This window comes from Tachyglossus aculeatus, chromosome 11, assembly GCF_015852505.1.
Source record: "Tachyglossus aculeatus isolate mTacAcu1 chromosome 11, mTacAcu1.pri, whole genome shotgun sequence".
NCBI classification, from domain to species: Eukaryota; Metazoa; Chordata; class Mammalia; order Monotremata; family Tachyglossidae; genus Tachyglossus; species Tachyglossus aculeatus.
Window position 1 is genome coordinate 43472647 of NC_052076.1, and position 16658 is coordinate 43489304.

The following is a 16658-nucleotide window of genomic DNA, read 5'->3' on the forward strand; positions in this document are numbered from 1 at the left end:
ATATTGCTGGCAAAATTACAAAAGCAAAATTTCTGGTTTATTCCTATGGAATATTAAACAACATTCCCTTTTCAGATTTTCAAAGTTTCAGGTTAGGTATCCATCAATGGCACTTATTGCATGCCTCCAGGGTGCAGAGCTTACTGTGTATAGATATACTGTTTTTCTTTCATCTACAGTTCTCCCATTGATCACCAGAGGAAATTTCAAAAAATGAAGAGTAGAATGTTCAAATCAAAATAAACTGTGGTGAAATGAGAAGAGAATTTTGCTTTACATCTCTAGAAAGTTTGCAATTGGGTTCACATTTTTGCAATTTTAAACCAGGTCTAGTCTAGCAAAGGATAGAATTGGGGCAATTATCTAGGCGATTCAGGCCCCAGACTCTTTCACCAGAGGCTTATGAATATACACCAGCAAAGTTGAGGGAGTTATCCAGATAATATAAGCACAAAAAGGAACTTGTTTCAATTATGTAGTCATTTTGGCAAGCATGTAATATTTCTTTTGGTCTGAATTTTCTGGGTAATTGCCATATGGCTAGAAACCCGGCCCTTGTTTTCTTGAGCACAATTACATGAACTGCTGCACTGCTTGGAATTTGTAATTTATAATCCAACTAGTGAGTGGTGAACATTTTCCACTAGTAGATACAGTAAGTCAGATTGTGACAGTCCTCAATGGTGGGAATGACTGGAAATTATGGTTTGGAGAGGCAACCATAGGGCATGTAATTGTACTCAAAGGGTATGATTACAAAGGCAGAAGCAGAAGTATTTTCTCAATTATCTAGATTATTGCATCAATTTTCCACTGTACGAGACTAGTGTAGATCTAGTGTTAGGGCCCCAGTGTCAACTGGACCTCATCATCATGAGAATCCTTCAAAATTCAAAACCTAAAATCCTTGGTTGCTAGTGCACTTAACGGAAAATCAATGAGAATCAACCATCTGTTCAGCTGAGTTTAGATCTAGAATGATGTGAATTTCCAGTTAGCAGTCACTGGGAGCCTAGTTAGCCCTTAATCCCGAGCTATATATAGTCCAATAGGAATGCCTAGCACATTTTTTTTTGTAAAATCATCTAAGGAACCAGGTCTATTTAAATCTCAAAATACTTATTTTCCAGAAAAACCTCAGTTGAGCCCTTTGGGGAAAAGATGCCATACATACTAAATAGATCAAAGATGATGATATATAGGAAATAAATTAATTTAAAGAGAATGAATGAAAAAGAAAGAATGCATTGCAGGGAAAAACCTGATGGCAGGTTGAAAACAGTAAGAAGAAACTTAACTGATCCCATCTGCTTTTCAATGGTTTTTCAACAGTTACTAGTCTTTTCAAGCTAGTGAAAAGGGACATGGTAACTAGGATTTTTTTAGTAATAGTTAATCCAAAAAAGCTATAATTTTTTAGGTATGTCTAGTGACTCAAGCATCAGATCTATGTCCTGAATAAATACGATTGATGATGATGATGATGAAACTAAGCCCAGTGAGAATTTCTTGTTTCAGTGAACTGTCATTCAGTGAGCAATTTTTTTTTTTATTTGCACTCTCCTCGTCCTCTATCCCATCTCTTGGCAGCCTGTCCTTTCCAATCCAGCTGAATAATGATGTAAAAAATATTGTTATAAAGTAATTAAAAATAAAAAATAAGTTTAAAAATACTTATCCACTTACTGACCCTATCCCAGATCCCATTCCGTATTTCCTTCCCCCTTCTATGTATGTTATCATTAGGGTATTTATTTACCCTAATAAATAATAATTATTTTATTTATTTACCCTAATAAAAAAAATATATTATTAAATTAAATTATTAAATCCAATCACAAATACAATATTTATTGTATTTTATTGAGAAAAGACAAATGAGATTCTGTGACTATATATTTGTTTGACATAGGTATATATATGTGTGTATATATAATATATACAGAATCTCATTTGGCTTTTTTAAATAAAACACAATAAAGGATCTAGTTTGGTTTATAGCAGCCTATCAATTAATCATTTATTGAGCACTTACTGTGTACAGAGAGAGCACTGTACCAAATGCTTGGGAGAGTACAATATACCAGACACATTCCCTGCCCAAAAAGAATTAAGAGACTAGCAGGAGAGCTATGCATTAAAATAAATTATAGTTATGTACACAAGTACTGTGAGACTGAGGGTCGGGAGAATAGAGAGTGTAAATCCAAGCTAGCGATGGATAGCCAGCTGTCAACCAATAAGTGATTGCTTTTAAGTCACCCCAACCTTCCTTCCCTCTCCCACCTCACTTTTTTCCCAGCTCTCTCCCATCCCTAGTGCCAGTCCTGCCCTCCCTCACACTGATTTTAACCCTCACCCACCCTCCAGCACTCATCACTCCATCACACCAGCCCCACCTCTACCTTCTCGAGAAGCAGAGTGGCTCAGTGGAAAGAGCACGGGTTTCGGAGTCAGAGGTCATGGGTTCAAATCCTGTCCCTGCCAGTTGTCAGCTATGTGACTTTGGACAAGTCACTTAACTTCTCTGTGCCTCAGTTACCTCATCTGTAAAATGGGGATGAAGACTGTGAGCCCCCTGTGGGACAACCTGATCATCTTGTAACCTTCCCAGCACTTAGAACAGTGTTTTGCACATAGTAAGCACTTAATAAATGCCATTATTATTATTATTATTATTCTCCTAGTTCCCTTCCCTGATGCCCCACACTGTGGGGGACACTGGAGAGGGGGTGAAGTATGGGACCAGTGTGATAATCAATCAATCAATCATATTTATTGAGCACTTACTGTGTGCAGAGCACTGTACTAAGCGCTTGGGAAGTACAAGTTGGCAACATATAGAGACAGTCCCTACCCAACAGTGGGCTCACAGTCTAAAAGGGGGAGACAGAGAACAAAACCAAACATACTAACAAAATAAAATAAATAGAATAGATATGTACAGGTAAAATAAATAAATAGAGTAATAAATAAGTACAAACATATATACATATATGCAGGTGCTGTGGGGAAGGGAAGGAGGTAAGATGGGGGGATGGAGAGGGGGACGAGGGGGAGAGGAAGGAAGGGGCTCAGTCTGGGAAGGCCTCCTGGAGGAGGTGAGCTCTCAGTAGGGCCTTGAAGGGAGGAAGAGAGCTAGCTTGGTGGAAGGGCAGAGGGAGGGCATTCCAGGCCCGGGGGATGACATGGGCTGGGGGTCGATGGCGGGACAGGCGAGAACGAGGTACGGTGAGGAGATTAGCGGCAGAGGAGCGGAGGGTGCGGGCTGGGCTGGAGAAGGAGAGAAGGGAGGTGAGGTAGGAGGGGGAGAGGTGATGGACAGCCTTGAAGCCCAGGGTGAGGAGTTTCTGCCTGATGTGCAGATTGATTGGTAGCCACCGGAGATTTTTGAGGAGGGGAGTAACATGCCCAGAGAGTTTCTGGACAAAGACAATCCAGGCAGAAGCATGAAGTATGGTACTGTATCAGGAATGAGAAGAAGCTGGAACTGGAGTGATGGGTACTGGAGATGTAGGTAAATTAAAAATCTAAAGAGAGATGGACAAGGGAAGAGAAGTCAGGGGGAGTAAAAAACAATTGGTTACCTGATGATCACTGGCTGTGGGTAGGTGGCTATATACCAGAAGCCTTTGACCTTTTAGGGTGTATTTAAAAAGACCAATCAACCAATCAATCAGTGGTATTTATTGAATGCTTGCTAGGTGCAGAGCACTGTTCTGTTTGGAAGAGTACAATACAAGAAATATTTCTTTGGGCTTTTACTATTCTGGAAGAGATATTAATCTCATTACAGTAGTTGATAGTCTTCATGGATTATGTTTTTAATAATAATCTATTGGCTGAATTTACTATACACTTGCTCCTTTTGGTAACATGAATACAATACAAAAGCAGACACGCTCCCTACCCATAATGAGCTTACAGTCTAGAGGGGGAGACAGACATTAATATGAATAAATAAGGCAAGACAATATTGTCAGCAGGATTCTCCCCTTCCGACCATCACTTCCTAGTGTAAGCACTAGGTAAGTGCTAAGGTACAGTGCTCTGCACACAATAAGCACTCGATGAACACCACTGAATGATGTGATTCCTGGTTAGGAGGTTACTGCATTTTTAAGCCACTAGAGGACCACATAATACGCTGCAGTAGTAATTTCTCTCTCCATTAGCACCATAGTGGTCTGAAGTAGTTACTGCATATTTCTGGAGGGCCTAACTGAAATTCCCTCAATAATAATAATAAATGTTGGTATTTGTTAAGTGCTTACTATATGCCAACCACTGTTCTAAGATCTGTGGGAGATACAAAGTCATCAGGTTGCCCCAAGCAGGGCTCACAGTCTTCATCCCCATTTTACAGGTGAGGAAACTGAGGCACAGAGAAGTGAAGTGACTTGCCCAAAGTCACACAACTGACAAGTGGCGGAGTCGGAATTACAACCCATGACCTCGGACTCCCAAGTCCGGGCTCTTTCCACCAAGCCACGCTGCTTCCCTTTCCACAAGATCCCATTCCCTGGGGGAATCTGGCTCATTTAGAGAGCACCCTACCAATGACACGTGGAAAATGTAATCGCTGAGTAAAATGAATCCAGGGTATTACAGCTGGAGTATTCCCAAAAAGTGTGAGTGGATTTAAACTGTGACTGGTGATCAAAGAGAAACAACATCCTCAAATCTAGTAGGTAAAGTTAACATAAACAGTGGAAAGAGTGAGGAAATGAAGGGTACCACTTAAAATTAAATATCTTAAATACATTTGTATTTGCAACATGATAAGACAGATCTGGTACAGTGAGTAAATGCCAATTGATAATTAAAACCGTATTTCTCTGAGCTTTTACTGTTCTGGAAGAGATATTAATCTCATTACAGTAGTTGATAGTCTTCAAGGAATTTGTTTTTAATAATAAATTGGTTGAATTTAATGTACAGTTGCTCCTGTTATTTGTTAACATAATGAAATAATATTCATTTAATAAGAAATGGGGTACACGCTCAAGGAATACTACCACTGACAGTTCTGTTATTGGCTAGAACAGAATATGGGCCCTTTGATTAAGGAAGTATAAAGTTGTGTATATACATTGCTGCACATGGCTCTGAAGTGTCCTAAGTTCCTTTCAGGGGCACTGAAGGGGATCTACAGTGTTCTCCCAGCTGTGCATCTTTCAGGGTGATGCTGCTTTTTAAATTTAGATGGCTATATTCTCTCTGTATTAAGCATGACCTTCCTCTCAAGATCTGTGCAGTCTTAATGATCTGGATAATTCACTTCAAAAACAAAAATGAAACAAACTACTTTGGTTTGAATTATCCTGACCATTCAAGAAAAATAGGATTTGGGGTTTGAATGATCCATATTGGTTGTCACTATATAATTGCTAACAAATTCATGCTGAACTAGGTATATTTAATAATAGTTACTCATGATGAATTGTCAAGTGCTTACTATGTACTAGATGCTGAGATAGATTCAAGATAATTAGGTTGGACACAGTCCTTGTTCCATATGAGGCTCACAGACTAAGTAGGAGGGGAACAGGAATCCCTATTTTACAGATGAGGAGACCGATATAACGTGAACTTCAAAACCACTAGGGGTTGGGGGTGGCCCAAGAAAGTGTTTTCTCTTGCCACCTGGATGGGACTTTTGACGAAAGTAATTTCCAGCATAAATATCCAGGCCCAATAGATTTAAAACAACCACCAAAAAATTCAGTTCCCTCCCATCCCCCACCTATTACCTGGCTCCCTCAGTCTTTGGAGTTACAATACTACCAAGGCCCATTGCCAGTATTAAAGTGGTCTCACTCTGGACATTTGATGTTACAGAGTCATGGAATTATGGAGATTAGTAAATGATGATGATGGCATTTATTAAGCACTTACTATGTGCAAAGCACTGTTCTAAGTGCTGGGGAGGTTACAAGGTGATCAGGTTGTTCCACAGGGGGGCTCACAGTCTTAACCCCCATTTTACAGATGAGGTAACTGAGGCATAGAGAAGTTAAGTGACTTGCCCAAAGTCACACAGCTGACAATTGGCAGAGCCGGGATTTGAACCCATGACCTCTGACTCCAAAGCCCGTACTCTTTGAACTGAGCCAAGGAGATGAACATCTTGTGTATTGGGGCATACTATTAGCATCTGGAAACAATGGCAAAAATTCAGGCACTCGGCTCCCTGTGCTGGTCACCCAGTAAATTTATTGTCAGACTCTGAAGGGCAGTGACAGGAGAAAGTTCAAGATGGAGAGGAATGAAATTGGAAGGAGAGGGAAATACAGTAAGATCCTCTCTGCCATAGGTGGGGACGATGACGGCAGGAATGGGGTGTAGCAAGACCAAAAGAAAAGTCATTTAACTGCAAGGGACCCTTCTGACCTCCCTCAGAAGTTTATCTTGAAAAGTTTCACTACAGTGGGCCTATTCTAAGTAATCTTTTGCTATAGAATCTCAGTGCAACAAAACAGTTGCATTCCAAATTTGGAAAGAACAAAATAAATATTTTAAGTTTCCTGGGGGAAAGAAGACTGGAAGAGAATGGGATGACTGGAAAAGCTGTCAATCAAGCCAGCTCTTGGACAATTTAGGAGCCAAAGTAAAAGACCCAATTTCAAGGATGTTAGTAATGTCTGTGACCTCCATCTGAGAGCTTTTGGCCATTTTACAACTGGCGTTTGTGCACAAGGACAAATTGTGAATTTCCCTTTCATGGAGTTGGAAGCCAGGACTTGTATGTTCATAATTCTGCTGAATTTACATCCAGACAGACCAGCCTATCATTATCATACTTCTTTAAAAATAAATCTACCTCAATAATAAAAACAATATTGTACTTTGGGACATACTAAATGGATGGAAAGAGGGAAAGTATTTAGGGCAGATAATTTCTCTAAACGAAATATTAATATTTGCCCTGCTCAGGCAAATTCCCATATCCAGTACCTAACTAGCAATGACAGTGACTGAGATATGAAACAAAGCAAAATTTAGATCAACATGTACCATTAACACATTTTCTAGACTGTGAGCCCGTTTTTGGGTAGGGACCGTCCCTACGTGTTGCCGACTTGTCCCAAGTGCTTAGTACAGTGCTCTGCACACAATAAATGAATAAATACGACTGAATGAATTAATTAACCCTGTTTCTAAGTCTGCTCCAAGAACCTTGTTGCTTCCACATCTGCCTGGTTGATGGAAACCATCTCAGCATTTCCCAGGTGGGAATAACAGTCTGACATGCAGAGCCTGGAGTACAGGCTGAACCAACCCCAAAGTAACTCTGTCTTGTCTGCTTAAGACCAACGTATTGTATTCCAGCCCTACTGGTCCCACCTGCACCAAAAAAACGCTCAGTGCCGGAAATCTGTTTCTTACAAGGTAACACTCTGAAGAAGCAGGTGGAATTGGTGACCCTTTATCACCCTAATATTAAACTCATTTGCAGATGTAACCAGTGTGGGAAAGGTGCTGAGATACCCAAGAGGGAAAAATATTACCAAAAAGCAAATTACTACTGCTAGAGTTGTGTAATAGTGGTGATGAGGGATAATTCTGTAAAATTAGGAAGAATTCTTTTCATGTAAGACAGCTGTAACTATTAACTTGCTTCGGCAATACCATGGACTATTTTTGCATTTTATTTTAACCAGAACATTAGGAGAGACAGAAGATATTCTGCACATGATTCAAAAATTTTATATACAGTATATGTATATCTATTCTTTAGTGAAGCTCTTCAAGCTTCAGACTACAGGACTCCTCTAGTTCTTGAATCCAATCTTTCTAGGCTGCCAAAATGTTACTCCCTGGAGCCCCAGAGCTGCCTACACTAATAAATGAGGCATCATCTGGAAATAGTGAAATTTGGACAGAACTTTCCTTGGCTCAGCCTAGCTACCTACATTCCAGAAATGTACAAACCACTCATAGAAGATTAATGAACTTAACAAAGCGAATAAACTTCTGCATCTCTATTAACACGCAACTTTTTTCTAGTGAGATTCCTTCAGTGCTACAGCCAAATGAGCCGAATACTGGACATTTTGCATTTTACACTTGTATCCTGCTCTCTAGAAGTACAGAAAGTCTTGTTTTACATTTTCATTGGCTTCTATTTTTTCTTCCCTTCTCTACTCCCACCTAAGAAGAATCAAAGAAAAAAAAGATGTAATTATCTCTACAATTCATTCTAATGTGCACTCTGTGATTGGGGAATTTGAGGTCTAGAGACTCAGGATTATGCTTTATTTATTAGGAAAAAGCTGCAACTTTCTGTAAGAGCAATTAGTTGCATTCATTCTAAATTGTCTGCCTTAGGAATAATCCCATTCAGAATAAATTAGCTATGCTGCTTAGAGACTCTGGTCTTTATGAGTGAACATGTTTTATTTTGAAAATGAAATAAAAAATATCTGTTAGATTTGCTGTAGTGTTATTGGATGAAGATGATGCTAATAACAGAAGTAATAATAATAATATACTTTTTAGAAATCATATACATATTGTATGGGAATTCAAACCATACCTGACATTAAAACTTAGGAAGGAGAGCTACATAGATGCTCAAAGATTTAGCAAAAGCATAGCTATTGAGAGACCTCATGCTTAGGTCAATTGCCTCTCTTCATACCCATCAATCCCGGCTACAGACAGATGGATAAAGAAAAAGTATAGTCAACCATCAGTGAATCAAACTTATTGAACACTTACTGTATGCAAAGTACTGTGCTCTGCACAAAACACTTGGGAGAGTACAATGTAACAGAGTTTGTGGACATTTCTTCCCTCTCCACAATGAGTTTACAGTCTAGGGGGGAGACAGACATTAATATAAATAATAATATGTGCATAAGTGTTGCAGGGCTAAAGGAGGGGGTGAATAAAGGGTGCAAATCCAAGGGGCAATGGCTGTAGGGAGTGGGAGAAGAGGAAGAGGTTTGGCTGGGGAAGGCTTCTTGGAGGAGATGTGCCTTCATAAGGCTTTGAAGTAATGGTGGTCTATACTGCCAATTTGCATTATTCCCAGCAGTTTTACAGTAGAAACAATTCAAAGGGGAGGTTGCCACCCAACGCTAAGCACACACTCACACTGGGTAGATAATAATAATGATAATAATAATAATTTTGGTATTTACGGGCTTACTATGTGCCGAAGCCCTGTTCTTAGTGCTGGGAGAGATACAAGGTAATCAGGTTGTCCCCACATGGGGCTCACAGTCTTAATCCCCATTTTACAGATGAGGGTAACTGAGGCCCAGAGAAGTTTAAGTGACTTGCCCAAAGTCACACAGCTGATAAGCGACAGAGCGGGGATTAGAACCCATGACCTCTGACTTCCAAGCCTGTGTTCTTTACACTGAGCCACACTCCTTCTCTAGATGCACTTGCTAGTGGTTTTACTTCCTTACCCACCTCCCGGTCACTCTGATATGAACTCTATGACATGTTTGACAGACTATTTCATGCTTTTTCCCTTCCACTCCATTAACCCCATTGTAGGACAATGGTGGGGTGGAGGGTGAGCATGGTCACTAGCCTCATAGGCATCAACTCTCTATCATACAGCTACCCAGCCCAATCATGGGGGTACAAATAAGTAATCTGTACCATAGTCAGGTTAGTTCACTTTGATTTCAGCAGCTTTGACTCAGAGATGAACTGTGCTGGGTTGAGATTAAAAAACAGTAGTATTTTTAATAATTGTGATATATATTAAGTATTCACTATGTACTGAGTACCATACTAAGCACTGGTTTCCAATAGGTAGGCAATCAAATGGCTGGTAAGTACTGCATAATGCATCCGATTTTTTTTTTGTTTGTTTGATTTTCCAACTGGACATGTAATTCACTTCCCAAAAGATAATCAGAAAATAATAAATATAATTAGCTGAATAATTCATATGTTTTTATATATATATATATAAAATGGAGGAGGAAGTTTGAAGACCATTTAATAATAATAATTGTGGTATTTGTTAAGTGCCTACTATGTGCCAAGCACTGTACTAAGTGGTGGAGTGGCTATAAGTGAATCGGATTGGACATAGTCTCTGTCCCACATGGGGCTCACAGTCTTAATCCTCACTTTACAGAGGAGTTAACTAAGCCACAGAAAAGTTAAATGACTTGCCCAAGGTCACACAGCAGCTATGTGGCAGAGCTTGGGATTAGAACCCAGGTCATTCTGACTCCCATGCCCATGTGCTATCCACTATGCCACACTGCTTCTTATACTAGACAGTCAAATATCAATGTACACCTGGAGTAATCAAAATAAATAATCAAATGTACAGTGGAATAACTACATCTCACAAGTGTCTAAGGATGGGTATAAATAAATGCATAAGTCCTGGCAATAGTCTCTGTTTTGTTAAAGAGCAGCTCTTCGGTTAGAAAGCTACATTTAAGGATAAATTTAAGTTTTTAATGTTTACACAGGTTGGGGAATGAGAAGCTATATGGCAAGATAAAAGATGCATTGAAGAGAGGAGAAATGACCCCAAACGCATTTGAAAAGGGTAAGGGTCAAAAACAGATTTTTGGTCTCTCCATCATAGAGTAGCCACTGCAGCAACTGAACTCCTATCCGTAGGAAACTTTAGCTTTCTGTGCTTAAAAGCCAAAAGAAGTTCATTGCAGAATGGGGGCATTCCACTTTTTTGGTAGGAAATTCTTCTGTTACATTTTTTTTAACTATGAAAATAACATGTTTCTTAGTAAGACTTTTGATGATGGTTGGAGATTAGTAATACCTTAATCTGCCCTCCTGCTTCTCAAATAAAAGTTTATGACTATATTTGATCCTCTGAGGGCAGAGAGTTTGAGTTGCTACCCAGTGAGTTTGATTGATGACTGTGTGCAGAGTAGACCCACATTTTGCAGATGGAGGAAACCTTTTGAAGGTGGTGATATTTTGAATCAATTTCAAAGGAAAGTAGCTGAGGTGACACATTGTGGCAAGTAGATCAGCTGCTGGTAACACAGAAGACAACAGGTTTGCAGTTCCCAGAAGGCGTTTTTGACTTTGTTCTCTTGGAAGCTTGATTTGGAAGAGAGGGAAAGGGAAAGAAAACCTGGCAGCAAAAGCGTTGAATTGCCTGTTGTGGTGGAATTGGAAGTTTCAATAAATCACGTAATTCTGGGGGTGAGAACTGCTCTGACTTCAGTAGGCAAAGGCTGATGTATCCTTTCATACAAGTTCTTTCTAACACAGACATTCTGAATGGAGGAGAGAGAAGTGATGGATTTGGTCTATACTGAACAAAGTGAAATTAATTAAACAGTGCATTTAAGCTGAGTAGACTGGTTGATTCCTGATTATGGACAGTTCCAAAATAGACAAACTATGTGAAGGTTTGAAAAAAAAAGAGAGATTTCCAGCAATAAAAGGGAACTTTTTTGTCACAATTCAGCCTGCCTAAATCAATCAATCATGGCATTTATTAAGCACTTTCTGCATGCAGAAAACTGTACTAACATTTGGAAGAGAACCAACAGAGTTGGTAGACATATTGCCTGACCACAAGGAGCTTGCAGTCTTGGCGGGGGGGTGGTGGGGAGACAGACATTATACATAAATTACATACATACATAAAAAGGACAAAGTCACAGGTTTCCTTGTGGGTGCCTCCTGATTGGTGATAGAGTCTGCATTATTGACAGTAGATGTCCAAAAGTACTATAAGTCCTGCTCATCTCTGCATAGAAAGACCCCTTGGTCAACTTGCCTGTGACATCTCAGGCCTGCAGTGAGGTGAGGGGATGTAGAAGATTAGGACTGTTTGAGGTCTCAGTCAATTGTGTCAATGCACTGATATCCATGATTCTTGGAGGACTCAGAGGTGAACTAATGGCACAGATTTAATAATAATAATGGTGGTATTTGTTAAGCACTTACTGTGTGCCAGGCACTGTACTAAGCACTGGGATAGATACAAGCAAACTGGGTTGGACACAGTCCCCGTCCCACGTGGGACTCCTTGTCTCAATCCTCGTTTTACAGATGAGATAACTGAGGCACAGCGAAATGGTTATTTGCCCAAGGTCACACAGCAGACAAGTGGCTGGGTCAGGTTTAAAACCCATCACCTTCTGATTCCCAGGCCCATGTTCTAGCCACTATGCATTTGTTGTATCCACACCCACTATTAGCATTAGCACATCTGGTGTGCCCTATGTTACACTATAGCTCAAATAGCACTCTCCATTGAAATACTAACCCAATTAAGAAAAACATGATTGCCAATCTTATTTGATGTTATGAATCTGATATGCAACAAACTTCTAGCTAAATGGGCCAGTGTCCTTTGAAGAGGGTCACCATCACTTAGATCTTTATGGGCCAGCAAGGGTTTATGTCAGCTCCATTGATGAATTTGTCACAAAAGAGGGGCCAGGACTCAAGGAATGATGTAACTTTACATTTTAGATTTGCCACGACTTTGGCAGCATGGAAATGCTATCGTCACTATTACTACCAGGGATGATAATATCTGCGGAGTGCTAAACCTCCAAGCCCACCCGTGCCAGGACTAGGAGTTGCCAATTCTAAAGGTGCCCTGCCAAAATTAAGTGCTAATCACTCCCTTTCTATCAGAGACTAGCCACTGCACCTGGAAAACTGTGGATAGTTCTAAGCTCCTCAATACCGGAAGATGTCAACAAATTGGCAGTTGTTTAGAGAACAGCAAGAAAAATGATTAAGGAGCTAGTCAGACTGATTTATAGGAGAGGATTTAAAAGAGCTAAACATGTAGAGCTTGGCTTAATGACAACTGTCCACAAGAATGTGAAGGGCATAAACACCAGAGAAGGAAAGGGATTTGTTGGGGTGTCTCAGTGGGTTAGAACTAAGGGTAATGGGATGGAGCAGGATGAGGATACATTTAGACTGAAACAGCAGGGGAAAATATCCTCATGCTGAGAGCGAGTAATCTCTCCTGGTTTCAGATGGAAGCATACTTCCCATATTACTAAAAGTGCCACAGCCTACGAGACCCTAGAGAGGATGGAATCATTGCATAAGGAGGCCAGTGAGATGACTGGGAATGAATCAAGCAAGACATGATGCCCTTCCAATTGAGGGGGAGCCTCGCTATGGACACAGGCTTGAGGCAAAAGCACTGCTCATAGATTTAGATTTTGGGACTCAAGGGTGAAAAGATAGGTAAGCACCACTCTAGGTGGGTTGTGTGCTTAGAGGACAGACGCACTAGATCTTTCCCTCTAGACTGTAAGCTCGTGGGTAGAGAATTTGTCTGTTTATTGTTGTATTGTACCTCCCAAGAGCTTAGTACAGTGCTCTGCACACAGTAAGGGCTCAGTAAGTGTGATTGAATGAATGACCTTTGGGTATCTGGTATTCACTTCACCCTCTGCTGCCCAGCACGTATGTACATACCTATAAATTATATATTATAAATGATTTATATTAACGTCTGTCTCCCTCTCCCGACTGTAAGCTCATGGTGGGCCGGGAACATGTCTTCCAACTGTGTTGTCCTCTCCCTAGTATTTAGTACAGCACTCTGTATACAGTAAGAGCTCAATAAATAACATTGATGATGATGAAGACCATCTCCCCATTTGTCTCTGTGGACAGCAGCAGTGGCTGAGGCTGTATTGCACCTTTCTTCCTCAGTTTTGGCTAAGGTTACAAAAATGAGAATCTGTGGGAATGGAACATGTAGCCTGTTTCTGAAGCCAACTTCCTCCGTGATTTCCTTTTTCATTAGGCTGCATTTAGCATTTGGTCAACGAGCTCTTTTTCCAGAGGAAGATCAGAATGGCTTTGTATTCTGGTCTTTCCTTTTCTGCTCTCTTGCAATAAATCAAAATGAATCCCCAGAAGGAAAAAACAAAGAAAACAGAAAACATTTATAGGTAGCATTGCCCTGTACTTGCTTTTTGTTCATATCACCAACATAGTTGGCTTTTACTGGTTTGGAAATAAATTGAGAAGAAAATAATAATAATAATAATAATAATAATAATGGTATTTGTTAAGTATTTACTTTATCCAAGCACTGTTCTAAGTGCTGGAGTGTATACAAGATAAGCAGGTTAGACACAGTCCCTGTCCCACAGAGGGCTCAGAATCGTTTTTAAAGATAGATTGCCATTATTGAGAGGAAAGTAGGATTCTACAAGGTATGTGTGATTTCATTTGTAATAATAATAAAAAAAACAGGAAGAAGAAGAGTGATAATATTTAAGTGATTTCTATTTGTCAAATACTGTTCAAAAGCTCTGGTGTAGAAACAAGATAATCAGGTTGGTCTCAGTTCCTGTCCCACATGGGGCTCATAGTCTTAATCCCCATTTTACGTATGATATAACTGGGGCACAGAGAAGTTAAGTAACTTGCCCTATGTAACTCAGCAGGCCAGTGGCAGAGCTAGGATTAGAACCCAGGTCCTTCTGATTTCTAGGCCTGTGATCTATGCTGCTACCCAATAAGGTATATACCCTGTGTTCAACAGGTACGTGCCACATTTTGAATTTCTGTATAGATGCCAGGAGCATTTCTCTTGCATGCAAATATAATGCACTGAATGAATCCAACTGCAACCATAATAAATTGAAGAGGAAATTATTTATTCTGCTCTTCAAAGTGTTTCACAAATCAATTGGATCTTGGAAAAGAGGCAACAGGGCTAGTGAAGACATTTTTTAGATCTCAGAGCAGAATTCTCAGTCTTTAATGAGGAATTCTTAGCCCTATTTCCCAAATTCAGAAAAATGCTCTTTCTCCATGAGGGTAAATGCTCAGGAGTACCAAACACCTCCTCTCTTTTTTTAATGGGCACTCGTTAAGGACTTACTATGTGTCAAGCGCTGTACTAAACCCTAGGGTAAATACAAGATAATCAGGTTTGGCACAGTCCCTGTCCCATATGGGGCTCACAGTCTAAGTAGAAGGGATTAGGCTTTAATCCCTATTTTAGAAATGAGGAAACTGAGGCACAGAGAAGTTAAATGACTTGCCCAAGGTCACACAGCGGACAACTGGGAGAGCCAGGATTAGAACCCAAGTCCTCTGACAGTCAGGCCCATACTCTTTCCACTAGACCACGCTGCTTCCCTTGTCAAATATATTCCCCCTTTCCTCTTATTTTCCTCCTTCTCTTTCTCTTTTTGTTTCTCTCCTTTTCTACCCCTCACAAGAGTGGTATGTGTGGAATTGATGTTTGCCTGAGGAAAAGAGGGACTCTAAAATGGGGCAGGAGGAAAATGAAGAGAGGTACATCACATGGATTAAATATGAAGAAATTGTCATTCTAAAACTCATGACATTGCTCCAGGAAGATGCATAGCTGACACACTGTTTTAAGCAAATGAGTATAAAGATAAAATTAAAAAATTAGAATGGATGAGGGAGAAAGGCCAAAGAGTCATGGCCAGAGTATTCTGAACATGAATGAGAACATTACATTGTGCAGTTGAAATGAGCCTGGACTGACATGATTTGTGTTACCTTCACTTCCCATCCATTTTGGAGATCACCAGCACCTGAAGCTGGTACTGGGGCCAGGCATGGGCTGAGACTGGAGTTGGTCCCAAATTTGGGGCCTTTGAGTTCTAGACTTATGAATGGAAATATGCATTTTTCTTGGCTGTCTCCTCTAAAATGGTAAACTCCTCGAGAACAGGGATCATATATTTTGTTACCAGCCATACTCTTCCAATTTCTTAGCACAGTGTTCTGCACTCAGTGGCAACTCAATAAATATCATTACTCAACAGTGAAACTCTGCAAAGGCATCATTTATATCCAAGTATGACTAAACAATAGAAATGTTTCAGAATTTGTGTTATGAAGACTATTAAACATATTGCCCCTGATAAACCACCAGTGATCTTTTTCTGTCAGTGTTATTTATTGAGTGGTTACTGAGTGCAGAGCACTGAATTAAGCATTCTTCTTGCCATTAATACAAATTCTGCAAAACTGCAGAATGTACAGGTTCGTGGTCTTCCTCTTTCAGTTTTCTCTAGCTGCTTATTCCGTACAACTGTCGAGTTATCACGTGCTCATTTTTAAGCGGAGCACAGTGAATACTGGTTGACTGACTGACTGTAAGTAAACAATACTGTATGTTTAATCTATTCTTTTTATACTTCCATTTGCTAATCTTTATAAATGGGTTAGTTTCTCATCCACTTTTACATAGGGATCGCATGTGTCCGGTGCATAAATCAAGACCTACAACTGTTGTAATTGGGGTTTGCTGAGGTTTCAGTTAACAGCAATTAAAAAGTTTTACTGCAATAAGTACCCCAATCTCCATCCAAATCTGCACTTTATCAGCTTTATGACCTTGAGTGTAAATTCCTGCTCATTCTGGAGTTTTTCAGATATAATCACTTCAGAGGTCATGTCTTTGTCACTTTTAAAAGATCTTGGTATATAGAAACTTTTTCTTTCTAAATTAGAGACACCTTGAAGGGTAGCCAATGCTAAACAAAAGAGTCCACTAGAAAAAAATCTCTATTCTTAAAGTTTTCAATTTTGACAATAAAGTTTTAATCTCAAATTTGGAAAAAAGTCTCTTGTTGCCAGGGTAAGTTTTTTAAATGCGGATATTTATGTAGCTCTGCCAAATGTCAGTCTTTCCACCAAAATTGCCCTTTCTTTTGCTT